This window comes from Tenrec ecaudatus, chromosome 12 (assembly GCF_050624435.1).
Source record: "Tenrec ecaudatus isolate mTenEca1 chromosome 12, mTenEca1.hap1, whole genome shotgun sequence".
In the NCBI taxonomy this organism is placed as follows: Eukaryota; Metazoa; Chordata; class Mammalia; order Afrosoricida; family Tenrecidae; genus Tenrec; species Tenrec ecaudatus.
In genome coordinates this window covers 17934495-17952057 of record NC_134541.1, presented here as the reverse complement: position 1 = coordinate 17952057, position 17563 = coordinate 17934495, and the positions used below count along the sequence as shown (strand labels likewise).

The following is a 17563-nucleotide window of genomic DNA, read 5'->3' as shown; positions in this document are numbered from 1 at the left end:
AGCGAAGCACGTGCGCCTTGCGTCATTTCCTGTTATTCTTTTCGCTCCCTCCTCCCTCCGCCTGGGGTTCGCTCCGGACCAGCTTTCGGGGCGGGCCGGCTTCCTCCTCTGGGTCAGGTGAGTGAGTAGGCGTTATTCCTCGCCGTCGCCCGGCGCCTCCACTTCCGCACGTCACCTCTTCCCGAGTCCTCCGCGCCTGGGTGACAGCAAGGCAACGGGGTTGCACCCGGTGAGGGCAGGGTGGGGGCATCTCCTGAGGAGCCGAGGCGCCTTGAGGCTGGAATCTGGATCACCACCTGCGATGCCCCCTACCTGCCTCGGGGCCTCAGTTTCCCTGCCTGTGCAATGGGGACATTGGGCTCTACCAGGCGAACTTCTGAGCATCTGGTGCAAGCTGTGGATCCTCTCGCCAAAGAAAGGCACATACACGGCAAGTTTTGCAAAAGGGGTGAGGTAGTTCTAAATTGGTGATTTCTAGGGGCTTTGTGAACGAGGTGTTGGGCTGATAACCTCAAGCGCGCTCCGTTCAGCGGTTCAAAGAAGAAAGCTGGAACCGTCTGCATCTGTAAAGATGTACAGTCTTGGAAACCCTGCATAGGTTCACTGTGGATTGGAATCAGCTCAATTGCTATGGGTATTTGGGGTCCTTTTCTGAAAAATCAGGGAGCCCTGGTAGCCAACGGTAAAGCACTCAGCTGCCACCCAGAAGGTGGGTGAAAGGTGTGGCAGCCATCTGCTTCCCAAAGTGACAACCCCGGAAACCCGTAGAGCAGTTCTACTTTGTCACATAGGGGCTCGAATCTGAATGGACTATAGCAGGTGGCTTGCAGTTGGCTTGATCCCCCTCCCCCATTTTTGTAACTCTGCAAAGCTGCTCAGGGGTCAGGTCCCCCTCCACCCCCTGGGAAGGTTGTGGGAACTGAGCCTGCTTCTCAGCTCTCACCTTTCTCCCACTGTCTGTTGGCTCAGAGGCAGCCCTGTCCCAGGTTAACCTGAACCCACCCCCATCTATCAATAACCAAACTCGCTGCCATCGAGTCAAGCTAAGTCATAGCGACCCTATAGGACAGGATAGAACAGCCCCTTTGGATTTCCAGTACGCTGACTTTATGGGAGAAGAGCCTCATCTTGCTTCTTCAGAGTGTCTGGTGCTTTTGAACTGCTGACCTTGCAGCCCAGCCCATAGCCAGCAGGCCACCTTCTAGACTAGAGATTACTGGCTAGTTAAATGCTTACACACTGGATTCCCAGCCGAACGATTGGCAATTGCAGCTTGGTGATGAGCTTCAGAGAGGTCACAGCCTTGGAAACCCTGTGGAGCAGTTGCCCGGAGTCAAGGAATAGACTTGAGGGCAACTAACAGGAATTGCTAGCTTGCTGATGCTTTAGCTACATCTGCTGTAACTGCCGGGAGGCTCTGGAAAGCCTAACCCATGTCTGGGAACAGAATCTCCAATTTCGTGTATCGTGAGTAAACACCTGTCATAAAACTAGAGACAGGCGTTTTAAATCATTGCTTGTGCCAGAGAGTCTGATGCAGCAGACCACTTCTGCATGGCCTTTCTTGCCTTGGTGTGGGAACTCCAATCAAAGAATTGGGCACAACATGCAAGTAAGGTGCTTCTGGCCCACCACGGAGTTTGATCCGGTGAGCCATCCCACCAGCAGAAAGTGGGCACCTTTCTGCCACCAAGAAAGAAGAGCTAAGAGTGGAGCATGTCCTTTGGACCTGGGATCCCTGCACTGAGGGCCCCTTAGACCAGACAGACAGACAGAGCTGACCGCTGGCGACAGCAAGAAGCTTTGGCAGAGAAGCAGACAGAGCAGCATCCGGAGACCTGCAGGAGAAGGTTGCAATGGGCTCCCCAGTCCACAGAACTTATTACTCCTCATCCTGCGCCTGATTGGCCCCCAAAGCCTGCCCTAGCCACAGCCCTGACAAAAGAACTTGTATCCTGAATCATTCCTGATCCTGAATTGTAACCCGAAACTTCCTAAGCCTCATAATCTTGAGTATCCGATTTGAGTTCTGTGTGGCCATATCAATGAATTCTCAAACCCGCCAGAGAAACAGATAGTGCCACGGACAGAATTGGTGTAACGCTGGGGAGCTAAACACACCTCTGACCTCTGCTTCACAGGACTCAGCCTTGAACTGAAGCTGATGCCGACTCTGCCCTTGTCTGATAGGCAGTCTGACCTCCCCAGCATGTCTTCATTTAAAAAGAAATAAATCATTTTACTGGGGGTTCTTACAGCTCTTATAGCAACATATGTTGCCATCGTCATTTTCAAAACATTTTCTTTATACTTGAACCCTTGGTATCAGCTACTGTTTTATCCCTCCCACCCTCATGAACCCTTGGTAAATTATAAATTATTATTTTCATGTCTTACACCATCCGCTATCTCCCTTCACTCACATTTCTGTTGTTTTCCCCCGTGTGTGTGCATGGGTGGAGAGTTATACATCCATTATTGTGTTTTATTCCTCCTTTCTCCCCCTTCGTCCCCCACCTTAACCCTACTCTCATGGTATTGCTACTCCTATTACTGTTCCTGAGGGGGGTTACTAGTCCTGGATTCCATGTGTCAAGAGCTTATATGTACCAGTGTACATGCTCTGGTTTAGGCCGATTTGTAAGGTAGAATTAGGGTCATGAGTAGTTGAGGGGGAGCATTAAAGAACTAGAGAAATACTGTGTTTTGTTGGTGCTATCCTGCATCCTGGCTGGCTTCTCCCTTGTGACCCTTTTGTGAGGGGATGTCCAATTGTCTACAGATAGGCTTTGTGTCTCCATGCTGACCCCCCCTGGGTCTTCAGTACCTGATACCATCGACACCTCATGATCACACAGGCTGGTGTGAGTCTTCCACATGGGCTTTGTTGTTTCCTTGCTAGATGGCCACTTGTTTAAGTTCAAGCGTGTAAGACCCCAGACACTATAGCTTCTGATAGATGGGCACTCTCAGCTTTCTTCACCACATTTGCTATGTACCCATTTTTTCTCGAGCGATTATGTGGGGAAGGTGCGCATCACAGAATGCCAGTTTATGAGGCCCAATGTCCATCTGCTACCTTAATACGTAACAAATACATAGATCTATATCCCTATCTTTATATCTTAATATATTTGCATATATATATGCCTATACTTAGACCTCTGTAAATGTCTTTGCCTCCTAGTTCTTTCCTCTATTTCCTTTTACTTTCCTCCTGTCCCACTATCATGACTGACCTTCATTCGGCTCTCAGTAATTCCTCTGAGCTACATTGAACTTGATCAAACCCCACCAGGGTTTGCCCTCCTCACCATCGATTTTAGATCTCTTGTTCCCTTGTCCTTGAGTATGTTCATGCCACCATTTTTTAAACTTTCCAGATCTTTTATTTATTTGTTTGTTTTAAATGTTTTACTAAGGGCTCATGTAGCTCTTATCACAATCCATACATACATCAATTGTGTAAAGCACATCTGTACATTCTTTGCCCTCATCATTTTCAAAGCATTTGCTCTCCACTTAAGCCTTTGGCATCAGGTTCTCTTTTTTTCCCCCTCCCTCCCCGCTTCCCCTTCCTCATGAGCCCTTGATAATTTATAAATTATTATTTTGTCATATCTTGCCCTGTCCGACGTCTCCCTTCATCCCCCTTCTGTTGTCGGTCCCCCAGGGAGGAGGTCACCTGTAGATCCATGTAATGGGTTCCCTCTTTCCAACCCACTCTCTCTCTACTCTCCCAGTATCGCCCCTCACAGCGCTGGTCCTGAAGGTATCATCCACCCTGGATTCCCTGTGCCTCCAGCTCCTGTCTGCACCAGTGTACATCCTCTGGTCCAGCCAGAATAGCAAGGTGGAATTCCATGCCACCATTTTTATAGAAGCTCAGTAACTGAGAAGAGAGAGAGAGAGAGATGTTATGTGAAAAGTTCCAACACCGAATCTAATGATGCTAATGCTAATCTCTGCAATTTACTAATTAGCAGACATGTAGATGCTCTCACATTCAATGTTCCTGCAGCTGTGTACACTCTGATGACAAGAGCTGGGCCTCAGATCAGCAACTTGTCTCCGCTCCCTTGACTGTCTAGGTGGCTGAGTCAGGACTTAAACGGTCTCAAGAGCTTCTTTGCTACCCTGCCTCTCAAGGCCCCTTAGGAAAGATTAAGAAAGGAGAATACAGTTCAGTACTCTTTCTTTTTTCTCTCTCACTGGTTGCCAAGAGAATTCATAGAACCAAGTATGTGTTTTTAAGCTGTCCTTCTGAAATAGAGCTTCAGGTAACAATCTACGTGCTTGAGGACCAGGATGATGTCTAGACCACTAATGAATTCCCAAAGCCTGGCCATCGAAGATGCTCAGGACACTTAAGGTGATTTCTCATTTTACCTTCTTGTCGCCCTTTATGGTTCTAAATACTAACAACTCAAAAGTGGAAGCAGGAAAGGAGGAGACTCCTCAAAGCCGGTCATCACCTCAAACTTGGATGCTTTCTTGCCCCTTACTCGGGCATGCAGGGGTGGGGAGACGCGCTAGATAGACTGAAGTCCGTTCTTGCACACCATCAGCACCGGCCTGGACCAGCCACTCCACAGAACAGAGAGGGGCAATCTGCTCCCGTAAAGATCTCCAGCCTTGGAAAGCCCACGAGGAAGTTCTCTGTTGTATAAGGTGGCTGAGAGTCAGAATCAACTTGCTGCAGTGGGGGGTTTTGGAGATAGACCTGCCTCAGCGTACTCAGACAGGAAGACTTGGAATGTGTGAGAGACGCTACAGACCACATGCCCCAAGTAAACAGTCACACCTGCTTCCTGTGTCATGTAACACAGGATCTTTCCAGCCATGGAGACGCCCCCGCTGACACACAGACTGGATTAGCTTGCATTAGCTTAGTGCAGGTGTCAATGCCTCTGAATCAGAAGGCTTTAAAAAGGTGGGGGCTCCTTTAACAGTGTTTCCTTCTTGTCACCACGGGCCTTACCTGTGAAGGAGTAGGAGAAACGATTCCTTTTGGTTAGAGTGCAAGATCATTGATATACTAATGTAACCACTGTCCTTTCTGGGGCTGGGGGGTGTGATAGGGCAAAATTTTCAATAGTATTCAGTGCCCGTGGCAGAACCATGCCTGCCGTATTAATACCTGTCACAATACAGCAAGGAGTGCATTCAAATAGTAAGTAGATGGTATCCAGGGCCACCATGCGTTGGGCACCTTCAAAGCAAGAGATGCAAACCAAAGGCCAGCGACCACCAGTTCCACACCCTTGGCATAGCAGTCACCTGTTTCTCACTAGGGAGTTTCAGCCTTAAGTCCAAGGGCTACAGGTGAGTTGGAAGTAAAGTCCCATTCATTTAGTGGGGCTTCCACATCGAGTCTTGGTGTGGTTTATGAAGCATGGTAAGTGCCTCAAAAGAACAGAGTCAAAGTCCTGCTGGTTCACTCTTAGTTTTGAGTGACTGGAGAAGACCAATCCAAAGCCTACAAGAGAAAACGTCCTTTGCCTAATGAGATGACTGCCACACCATCAGTTGGTACTCTGGGGAAATAGTATTGTCTTATGTTTCAAGATTAAACCAGATGACTGGATTCCTGGTTGTTACTGTTGGGTGCTGTCGAGTCAGCCCTGACTTAGCGACCTCATATGACAGAACTGTCCCCTCGGGTTTTCTTGGGTGTAACCTACAGAAGAGATAGCCAGGCCTTTCTTACTCTGAGCCATTGCGCAGGTTCAAACCACCAGCCCTTTGGCTAATGGCTGAGTGCTTAAACTTATGGTCACCAGAAATTCATATACTTTTTCAATGATGAAACAGGTATTTACTTATATTATCCCCACTTTATACCCGGGGTAGCCAAGGCTCCAAACAGAGAAATAAGTTATCCACAGCAGAGCTGGGGTTCAAACCTGGGTAGCCTGAGTCTCCTCCCACCACCTGGTAACAGAGTCTCACAGCATTTTCCCAGCTCCCCTCCCAAGCTAGATCATGGATACCTCTTCCCACCATTGGACTTGCGGAAACGGACATGAGGCGATGACCCATGTATTTCCTTGCACTTGTCTTTGACAGTGTCTCCACTTGGAGCATGGCTTATCCAGGCTTTCTCTCTTCCTTCAGGTCTCTGCCCAATTATCAGTTCCACAGAGGGGGCTGCCCTGGTCAACCAGCTAAGACAGCATATCCCTTGCACTGGGTGCCCCCTTATGCTTCATGTGTTGTTACAGCTCTCAACACTGACAATGCATATGTGTTATCAGTTCCCCTCACATGGATAGAAGTTACTTGATAACAGAGACTGTATCCCTTTTGTTTATCACTACTTCTTTATTTTATTGAGCCTAGGATGCACCTTCTCCCACCAGTTAGCACTCTTGAGATACTGGGTGTGTCTAATAATTGACTGTGTCCTAGTGTGGTGCAGTAGAGTCTATGACTCACGCATAACAGTTGGGTGAGACTATGCAAATAAAGAGCTTGTGGCCCACCAAGAGGGTTGGACAGCATGCTGCTAATGCAAATAAGGTGCACAGGACTCTTGGGGGGGGGTGGACATGCGGATGTGGTACATGGAGCCCTAACAAGGGGATTGGTCAGTTCTTCCACTTGATTTTAAGGGAGGAGCTGTCGCAAAAAGAGAGAGGGCAGCGTGGCATTAGCAAGAGCCATATGGGGAGCAGCCGTCCCAGTGGGAGAGCTGTATCCTGAGTTGTCCCCATTACTGCAAATTGATCCCGATCCTGTGTTGCACCCTGTTACTTCCCCCAATAAACTACTGAACTGTGCAGCTGATCTGTGCATTCTTTGAGACATTGCTCCGAATTACCGAGGCAGTCAGGAGGGAGCGTACTGTGCGGAGGGCAGGTCAAAGTGCAGCAGGGAGGGCCAGTGGAACCTGGGGGGCATCTTTAACCTCCACCTCATAGAAAGCAGTTCCAGGGCAGCTCTATTCTGCCCAAGAGTCAGGATCGAATCGATGCCAGGAAGGTTTTTGTTTTCTATACTTTCACTCCAAGGTAGTACAAAAATATAAAGTATTGACTATGCTGTAAAAATAAGAAATCAGCTTTATGCTGATCCTTAGACAAAAGAAATGACTCAGTGGCTGAGTTACGTGGTAGCATTTTTTCTTTCTTTCTTGGTCATACCTAAAATAAATGGCAAGTTAAAAAAAGTGACCATATTTTAATGATAATACAGTACATCCCACAGCCCAACCTGTGTGGCCCACAGTTCTCACTGTCACTAAGTCGATCCCAGCTCCTAGCACCCCACAGGACAGAGTAGAACCGCTCCTGTGTCTTTTCAAGACTAGCTCTTTACGAGAGGAGAAAGCCCCATCTTTCTCTTAAAGCTGTTGGTGGCTTTGAACCACTGACCTTTTGGTTAGCCTCCTAACATGTGGAACCCAAGTGGCACTCCATAATTACTTGTTGGATGAATGACTTAAGTGTTCTTCGGATGCCAGAAACTATCCAGATGCTTTTGATATATTAGCAAATACACTGTTTCTCAGGCAGTGTGGGACCAGTCCCAGCGACAGTTGATTCTGACCCAGGTGTGTGCAGACTGGACCTGCTCCGTCAGGTTTTTCAAGGCAGTGACTGCGGAAGCAGCTCGCCAGACCTTTTCCCAAGCCGCCTCTGAGTGGGTCTGCGCTGTCAACTTTCCCGTCAGTTGTTGAGCATGTATCCTACCAGGGACTCCTGGGCAGGATGGTGTCCAAAACCACACTCACCGCCATGGAGCGGATTCCAACCGGTATGACCCTCTGGGACTGGGTCAACCTGCCCCCGGGATTTCTGAGACGGTCACTCTTTACAGAAGGAGGCATCCAAGGTGTCCGGATCCTCCCTAAGGTCAGGGCACTTGCAGAGAACCTTGGCACAGTCAGCTCCACGTGGGGCTGCGGGCTCAGGTTGCCTGTCCTCACTTGCACCCAGCCTTCTCAGGACCTGAGCGGCCACCTGCTGCTGCCTGGCAGAGAAGCCCTGGTGACATTCCCAGGCGCGGCGGACAGCCAGAGACCGAGCAGAGGCCCAGGATCCTCGTGGGCTGGACTGGGCTGGGAACATCTCAGAGAAAAGCTTCCTCTAGCGGGTTATGTCTCAGGTGGAAATGAGATGACACCAGAGAATCCAGACCAGCACACGGAGAAGCATGTTGAGGAATGTGGATTGTGTCTCGGCAGCCAGGAATTCTTTAAAGCAAAATAATAACACACCAGTTGGCAATTATAGCTACCTGGCAGCCATTTTTAAGGTTGTGGGGCAGTGGGGGGAGCAACAGAAGAGAGGCAAATGAAGACACGAACTCACCTGAGTAGAACTGAATCAATAATGGCCGAAGAATGGTGAGGAAGTGGTGCGTTCTAAAGTGAATAGATGTGACAGGGAGTACTGGTCAGAGACACACTGACTCTCACTGCCCTTGAGTCCATTCTGACTCACGGCGACCCTAGAACAGGGTGCAACTGCCCCTGTGGGTTTTGGAGACCCGCTCTTCAAGGGAGTAGACAGTTGTGTCTTTCCCCTGTAACGTGGCTGGTGGTTTCGAACTGTTGAATGTCAGCCCAATGCATAACCACCACGACACCAGGCTTCCTCTTGGCCAGAAACTAGAGAGCCCCTCTGTGTCAGAATTGAGTTGATGGCAGCGAGGTATGAGTCTTTGACCGGTCGGAGCAGGGATCCTGGTGGCAGCGTGGTTACGCCTTCCTCTGCTCCCCAGCCCGTCCACGGGAGCAAGATGGGCAGTGTGCTTCTGTCAAGACCACAGTCTCGGCGAGCCCTGGCATACAGGGTCACGGGAGTGGGAACCCACTCCAGGACCACCGGCTGGGGGGTGGTCTGGGCTCTGCAGTCATGTCTGCGTTGGGTGTGAGTGGGCAGGAGGTGGCACCACTCACCGAGGAAGCGCAGGTTTGGGGTGGGGGGGTGGGGAGAGAGCTCTGGAATAGAAGGACTTTGAAGTGCAGCGGAAAGTGAGAACAGATCGTGAAAGATTTCAAAGGTCACGGGGACAAGTTTGGATTCTGTCCTAAGAATCACGAGAGCTGGGGGGAAGAAGAGGAAGGACCAGGTTGGTCTTAGGACCACTGCCATGGTTCCTGCATGAGCAGGTCCAGTGGCCGGAGCTTGAGGGGCCAGTGGCCCTGCAAAGAGCAGGTGGTTCTAGAGCAGCAAGCCCAGGAGCAGAGTCACGGAGATTGGATGTGAGCGGAAGGCCCATGAGGGACAAAGTCCATGGTAACGTTTCTGCTATAAGCAACTGAACGGGTGCTGGTGTTGCCGGTTTCTAGCTTGAGGTAATGCAGGCGAGGGGACTCCTGGAAAAATGGTTAACAAACAGTAGACTGCAGACCCAACGAGTCCTTTCCTAGCCTGTACTCGCACCCCCTCACCAGCATCACACCACCACCGCCACCTTGCTCCAGAAAACGCCCAGCCTCACACAGAACAGTCCTCTGAGGGTCCCAACTTCCTCTGCATTTTCCAGGTGAGGAAACTGAGGCAAAGAGAAGGTGAGTAGCTTGCCAGAGGTCATACAGTGAATACGTGGTGGAGCTGGAGTGGTTGCTGGAACCCAGGTAGAGGGGGTGGCCTGTTCCCCTGGGGTGGGGGGGGCGCCTCTCTAAGTGATGTGCCCTGTTTGGGAGGGACGTGTGGGGCAGCCTGGTGCAAGGGCCCAGGGGCAGGTGCCCGTGGGCCTGAAACTCAAGCCATGGGTTTGGACTGCAATTGGAGATTGTGGAGTCGGCGAGCAGGTGGCCCCTGAAGTCCCAGCAAAGCCTAAACCAAACCAAACCCACTGCCATCGAGTCGATGCCAACTCATGGTGACTCTGTGAGACGGTAGAACTGCCCCCCGTGGGCTTCCGAGACTAGCTCTACAGGAGTAGAAAGTCTAGTCTTTCTCCCATGGAATGGCTAATGGTTTCAAACTGCTGACCTTGAGGCTAGCAGCCCAAGTCATAACCACTTATACCACCAGAACTCTGAAATCCCAGGAGAGGGTGGGAGTGATGGAAAGGGCGAGTGGAACACTGAAAGGCAAACACAAGCATTCATCCCACTGTTGGGGGTGGGGGGGGCGGATATCCCTTCAGTTCCATAATATACTGGCATCTGGTTTCTAGGGTGCCCATCAACATTTTATGAATTCACCCCTTGGGGCGATCTGCTCTCTGTACCATGACAGAGTAGAGATCTTGGGCCCACAAACCTGGGGAGCCCCCTCCTGGCTGGTCTTCTACTTGGTCCACTGTTGGTTTCCCTGGCATCTGGATTGTTTCTGTGTTTGTTTTTTGTCTTTCCCTGCAAGTAAGTGGAGAGCCACCAATGCCCTCTCTCCCACTGCCAGCTTTCCCAGCCCGCAGGGCTGCTCCCTACGCCCAGCAGAGGGAGCCCTTGCACTACAGAGTGCTTTCCGGATGGTGGTACAGCCCTTGACAGCCCCTCTTGGAAAAGAGCGTGGTGGCATAGTGAGTCAAGTGTTGCTAATGACAAGGTCGGCAGTTCAAACCCAACAACTGCTCCATAGGAGGAAGATAAGACAGTTGACTTCCTCAAAGATCTACAGCCTTGGAAACCATATGGACATATTTCTATATATAGGGTCGTTATGATTGAGACTGCAGTGGGCTTTGGATCTTGACCTAGGATTCTCAAAGTCACTAGATGCCCCTATGGGTTTCTAACACTGTAAGCCCTAGATGGGAGTAGAAAACCTTGTCTTCTTGTAGAAGGAGTCCTGGTGGCTGCTGGCTGCAAGGTCATCAGTTCAAACCCACAAGCCACAGAGAAAAACAGGGCTTCCTACTCCCATAAAGAGTCCCAGAAACTCACAGACAGTTCTCCACTGACCTACCAGGTCTCAATGACAGTCGACTCAATGGCATCAGGCCTGGTCCGCTCACGGAGTGGCTGGTGTTTTCAAACTGCAGGCCTCCTGGTTAGTGGACAAACACAGCCCACTACCTCTTTCCATTTACTTAGGTTCTCTTTCAGAAATGTTTTTACAGTGTTCAGTGTGCATGTCTTTAATCTACCTGATTCATTCCATCCCGAGGTATTCTTTTAAATGCTATGGAAAATGAAATTGTGTCCTTAATTCCATTTTCTTATGGTTCATTGCTCATTAATAGAAACAGTTTTTGTATGGCTCCAAACATAGAGAAACCTTTATTAAACAACAGTATCAAACTGGAAAGCTATTACTTCTCAGCATTTCCTTCATCTAGGTTTATATAGTTCTTCTGAAACACAGTCAATTTTTTTATGTATTAGACCAGAATGCTTGGCTTTGCCTCCTCCTGCTGTCTGGGAACCTCTCTAGTCTGATACCGAGCCATCTGTACCCTTTGCCACTGAGTCAGCCCGTCGCACAGCAACACTGCAGACCAGAGGAATTGTCCCTTGGGGTTTCCAAGGCCTTACAGAAGCAGGCTGCCACATCACTTCTGCCACATCTCAACCTTGACCCTTCAGTTGGCAGCCAAATGCTTAAGCACTGCACCACCAGAGCATCCACAGAACATTAAGATACGATTGAAGCAAACCTGTGATTCCATTGATTCTGGGTCATCCATCTGCTGAATACTTTTTCTGTGTGTGTGCGTTACATATACGCATCACCTTAAAGTTTATCCTAACCCATCGTGACCCTGTAGGATAAAGTAGAATTGCCCCATAGGGTTTACAAGGCTGTAATCTTTACAGGAGCAGACTGCCTCCTCTCTGTTCCTGGGAACAGCTGCTAGGTTAAAACTGCCAACCTGTCACTTAGCAAAGGAGCACTTAATCACTGTGCCACCAGGGCTCCTTGTGCCATCTTCACACTGCGGCTTATAGAGCATCTGTTCTTTCACTCCCAAGTTGTGCTCCTGGTCTGCAAAGGGAGGATGTGGGAAATGAGGAAGACTTGTTTTTAAGGTTAAAACAAAAAAAGAAGAAAGAAAATCCTGATTTAAAAACCATTATTTCACCACAGACTCAAAAAAAATCAAATTTGAAACTCAACGCTGAGCAGCAATTCACGAGCAGCCAAGGCCAGGACTAAATGACCATGGAGTGAAAATACGGAGTGGTTTCCATCTCAGCACAGGTCCTCCATTACACCTGGGTTGGCACGATGTGCCCACCTCTTGGATGGACTGCCTCATCTGGTGGGGCACTCCCCCAATGGAAAAAGTGGTTGCTGGGATCCTAAGAGGGACAAGGCTCTGGGCTGCATGTGTCCCACCGCTTCAGGCCCTATCTACCTGCTGACACCACATCCGTCTCTCGCCCACCTGTCTCGTCACCTCCACAACTCTGTGTCCAGTTGTCCCAGGCCATCTCTCTGTGGATGTCCCGCATAGGAAGGTAAGTCCAAAAGTCTTGCCTCCAAATTACAGAAACGTTTATTAAACAAAAATACCAAGATGTGAAGCGAATGTTTCTCAGTATCTAGCACTTCCGCAGGGGGGCTTTCCATCTCGCCAGCCCATCCCCGAAGAATTCGCCACTCAGATTTAACACTGTGTCAGAACAAGTTTGGCATCCACGAGAGGTTCACATGATCTTCCTTTTCAATGGGTGTTCTCTGAGTTGGATGGTGGGGAAGGGGAGTCTGAAGGGACACGATCAGGGCTGTAAGGTGGATGACATACGGTTTTCCAACAAAGTCCTTACAGCGCCGCTCCTGCTACCGGCGCAGAATGAGCAGTTACATTGTAGCGGTAGCACAATATCCTCAGCAAAATGTTGCTGGCTTTTTTCTCGCTAATGCAGCTTCCCATTTGCTTAAAACTTCTTCATAGGAAGAGGGAGGGAGGAGAATGAGGAGCTCATACCAAGGGCTCAAATAGAAAGCAAATGTTTACAAAATAATGATGGCAACATGTACAAATATGCTTGATACAATTGATGTATGGATTGTTGTAAAAGCCCCCAATAAAATAATCTTTTAATAAAATTTAAAAGTTCTTCATAATAAACCCCCACCACCATCATCCAGTAACCCCAGAGAAAATCTCGAGTACCCCCTTTGCAATCTCCCCAAAATAGCTGTCGTAACTTTCGGAGAAGACCTCGATGCTGTGATTTTAACTGGTCTGCACCGTGTTGGCTAGATCTTTTTAAAAGCCCCCTACAGAGACTAAGGGAGTCTTGGTGGTGGGCTGGGTTAAGCACTGGGCTGTATCCCCCAAATCAGCAGTACAAACCCACCAGCCACTCCGAAGGGGAAAGATAAGGCCCAGAGGCCCTAGGGAGCTGTTCTGCGCTATGCTATCGGTTGGGCTTGATTTGATGCCAGTGGGTAGGTAGTAGGTAGTGAGACTAAGGCGGCACATTATTGAGAGAACGCGCCTGCAGTCACCCACGGATCACCACAGACAGGATTAAATGCTCTGTCCAAAAGCTACCTGTGCATGCACCAGTAGCAATACTTGTATACCTACCCTCGTAATAGCTGGCGAAACTTCACAGGCTGAAACTGGACATGTCTCTTTCCCACTATGCCTCTTCTCCCCCCACCCCCACCCACCCCATTCAAATGAACTGAGTTAAATGACACCACCACCTCCCATCTGTCCAGCTCCTGGGGTATTTAGAGCCCCCACCCCGCTCACAAACCTCGGGGAGGGCCGCCAGGAGTCAACGTGCAGGCAGTGGGTTGGGTGTGCTGTTTGGTACGTGTGAAAAATGAGCCCTGGTTGGTGCTGTGGGATCAGCATTGGCTGCTAGCTACAGGTCAGCAGTTCAAAACCCGCCAGCTGCTCCATGGGAGAAAGATGAGGCTGTCTGCTCCCCGAAAGCTATACAGTCTCAGACCCCACGGACATTCTCCGGCTACTACTTTCTGATGGTGGCCCTGTAAACCTCAGTTTCCCCTAGTAATCATCTGCCCTCTCTGTCACGTGGCAAGAGTTGCTCTGAGAACCTGCTGGGGCAGTACTGCATGCTGCCTTGGCATTCAGGTGTGGCCTTCCCAAGGGCCCCAGGGGGCCCGTGTGCTTACTTGGGCTTTGATCAGTTTGGAAGGGAGGCTGGCAGGCTGCCACCCCTGAGGGCTCCTCTCCATTTCTCCATTGCCCTCGCCTGCTTCTTACCTTATAAAAAGTGCCCTTAAAAAGATGTACGTGTTACTGAAATATTGAAAGCAGACATGTAAAAATTCCACGTATCCCACCCTCCCCGTCAGTCCACCTTGTCCATGTTGTTACATGCCGACGAGCTGGTTCCGACTCATAGTGATCTTATGCACAACAGAAACACTGCCCGGTCCTGCACCATCTGTTCTGTTTGAGCCCATCGATGCCACCCCTGTGCCAATCCATCTTTTTCACTGCCCCTCCACCTTACCACGCATGACGTCCTTCTCCAAGGACTGCGCTCTCCTGACATGTCCAAGGTCCTTGAAGTGAAGTCTCGCCCTCCTTACCTTTCAGGACCCTCTGTGTGTCCTTCTTCCAGAACAGGTCTGTTTGTTCTCTTGGCAGCCCATCGTACTACCAACATTCCTGCCCAGCGACATACTTCAAATGCATCTGTTTTTCTTCGGTCTTCCTTAGTCAGTGTCCAACTTTGACACACATATGAGGCGATGGAAAATACCACTGGCTTGGATCAGGCCACCTGCCACCTGCCCCAAGGTTACCTTGCGCACCTTCATTCTCAAGGTAACCTCCTTGCTTTTCATCATGTTAAAGAGGTCTTATGCAGCAGATTTACCCAATGCACTGCGTCGTTTGATCTCTTGACTGCTGCTTCCCGGAACAGATATTTGGGATTGATTGTACCACCTTCCAGGCTCAACAAACAGGAGGAAGCAGGGAAGTGTTTCTGTGTTTGTCATGTTTCAGTACACGTATATCTGCACTGTCTAAGACAGTGGTTGTCAACCCTCCTAATGTCGCGACCCTTTCATATAGTTCCTCATGTTGTGATGACCCCCAATCATAAAATTATTTTCATTGCTACTTCATCACTGTCATTTTGCTACTGTTATGAATCAGGCGACCCCTGTGAAAGGGTTGTTTGACCCCCCAAAGGGGTTAGGACCCACAGGTTGAGAACCGCTGGCCTAAGGTTTCCAGAAACCTCCCCCTGTGCTGCTCACCCCTCCCAGAGTGTCATACACAAGACATGTGTCCAGAGCCCTGCGTTCTTCCCTCCCTGGCATCTTGCTGGTGCTGATGCGCACTGAGTCAGGGGTGACCCCTTCCCAGTTGGTGAAATACGGCACTCTGTGCCCTGAGACAGCACATCAAACCCTCTGGCAGGTGCAATCGGAAGTGCAACCCCTGGGGACACACCCCCTGATGGTTGGTGGCTGGGCCAACCTGCTGAGTGCCAGCCCCCGGTAGGCCGCATGCCCATGTGCGCCTGTAGCTCTCAACCAGGACGGACTCTGCTCGCGCGGTGCACCTGCCACTAGCTGGAAATGTCCTGGGGGTTATTTTCACTATGGAATGGGCCCAGGCTAGGGGTGCAGGGGCACAGGACAGCCCCGTCCCCACAGGGGAGGGTTGTGTCCACAGTGATGTTGGGGAAAAGTCCAGGTCCACACCCTGGCCAGGGCCAGCCCCAGTTTTTTTTTATCATCTTGCTGACCTGTAGGTTGAAAACAGACCGGACTTTATTTTACTCCTCCATAAGGGAATGGAGTGACTGTTACTTCCTTCTCGGCACTTTGTTTGAATTGGTTACTGTGGCAGTTGGAGGATTTTACGTCAACGGGAATTTGTATGCAAGTGTAGGGGTGGAACCCAACCTGTCAATCAGGTCACAGGGGTGTGGCCTTGTTATAAGTGGAGAAACTGGTAATATCTCTTTCTCTCTCTCTCTCTCTGCCACTTGACATTCCTGCCTGTTGGCACTCGCCTCCAGAGGTGGCCCCATGTGGGCCGCCCAACCCTGAGAGTATTGGCACCCTGCCGGGCTCCCACGTACCTCAGATCCATGCAGCTTTGTACCCACCAGCCTGTGGCCCTCCTGTTCCTGCTTCGCCTTCCCGCGTCACCACTCTGCAGCTGTGTGCGTCTAAAGAGTGACTTACGGACTCACCTCAGACCTGGGGGCTTGGACTGAAGAGGGCTGGGATGCTTTCCTGATATGAAAGTGCTTCTTGATACAGAGTTCTGCCTTATACGTAGATGAGTGCCACTGGCTTTGTTTTCTGCAGACAACCCGGCCCAACACACTTAGAACGGACCTGCAGTTGCCTGATTGCCCGAAATGCGGTAGAGAAAGAAAGGCTCGGGGTGGCCCCATCCTGTCGCTTTCATGAGCCTCTCCTGCACTTCCAAAGCACCTTCTCCCATTGGAAGCCCAACCCAGGAGGCACATGGGGACCCCAGAACCAGTTTCACCCAGAGATGCTCCTTACAGACCACCTAAACAGAAAGCAGCCTCTGCCCAGCCACCAGGAAGCAAGCCCCAGGCACCGTTCTCAGCTTTGCAGCCCCAGGCCCATGTACCCCAAGTGTGCCCGAGACTGTGGCACAGACCCTGAGCCTCTGCAGAGCTGCCTGCAGGCAGCATGGCAAGGGTACCTGGAAAAGGACCCGCTCCCTGTCCTGGGGTCAGGCAGCCCAGCCAGGAGCAGGTATCCAAGGAGGCCTTTCCAGTCTCACCTGGTTACTCTGAAGAAGATGCCCCACATGGCAGAAATGGCATCGCCCTACCTGCAGTCTTTGCGGATCCAAGGTGGGAGTGTGTGTGTGTGGGGGGGGTGAGGCCTCCTGTGGCCGACTTGGAAACAGGCAGGCAGCTCCTGGCCCTGGAGCCAGGACCAGACTGGGGCCTGGCATTTCTGTGCTGCCGAGCTGCAGCCCAGGGAGAGTACGGGGTAAAGCAGAGGTGGTGGAGACGGCCTGGTCTACTGGCTGTCTCTGTTCTCTGGAATCCCTGTAGATCCCCTTAGCAGGCGAAGCCTCCAGGCAGGAGTTTCTGATTCACCATGAGGGACGCAGGGGCAGGGAAATGTGACACACAGAAAAGAACCCCAATCTGCACACTGGAGCCCCAGCGCTGGTCCTGCCTTGCTGTATAACCTTGGGTGGACACAGCACTTGACCACTTTGGGCCTCAGTTTCCTTGATGACAGACGAGTTACTGAAAGCGCTGACAATGCACTACGTCTTTTAAAGCCAAGTTTCCAAATAGCCCCGCTTCTCTTTGCTTGTTGTTCGTACTGAAAATAATAGACGCTCAAAACGGGCACTAGACAGCCAGAAGATACAGCCAAGCAGACAACAGGCCACCAACACCACCCACCCAGAGGCTGCGGAGCCAGCACCTTGTTGGGAATCTTCCAGCTGAGAGGCTTCTCACCAGAATCTGAGGGTGGGCCCTTGGGGTTCAGGAAAGCAAGCCCCAGGTCCACTAAAAGGAGCTGTGGGTGTGGATGCTGCTCTCAGTAAACACTAGGTTCTTGAGCCCCTCCCCCCCCCCCAGTAAAAAACAAGAACCTCTGTTCCAAGTATTTTCTAAGCATTTACCTTAAAGGACTTTTGTAAAATGAGATTTGACCAGACAGGCTGTTTCACGGCTTGCTGTTTTCACGTATAGATAGACCGT

General features: G+C 50.5%; 1 long non-coding RNA gene across 1 annotated transcript; it reads left to right on the top strand.

Moving 5' to 3' along the window:
* The first annotated feature begins 52 nt into the window (after window positions 1–52).
* Window positions 53–16075, top strand: LOC142422370 (uncharacterized). The gene is made up of 3 exons (XR_012779078.1): window positions 53–117; window positions 11988–12361; window positions 14482–16075. It is a non-coding gene; the product is annotated as an uncharacterized LOC142422370 (long non-coding RNA).
* The last annotated feature ends 1488 nt before the right edge of the window (window positions 16076–17563 follow it).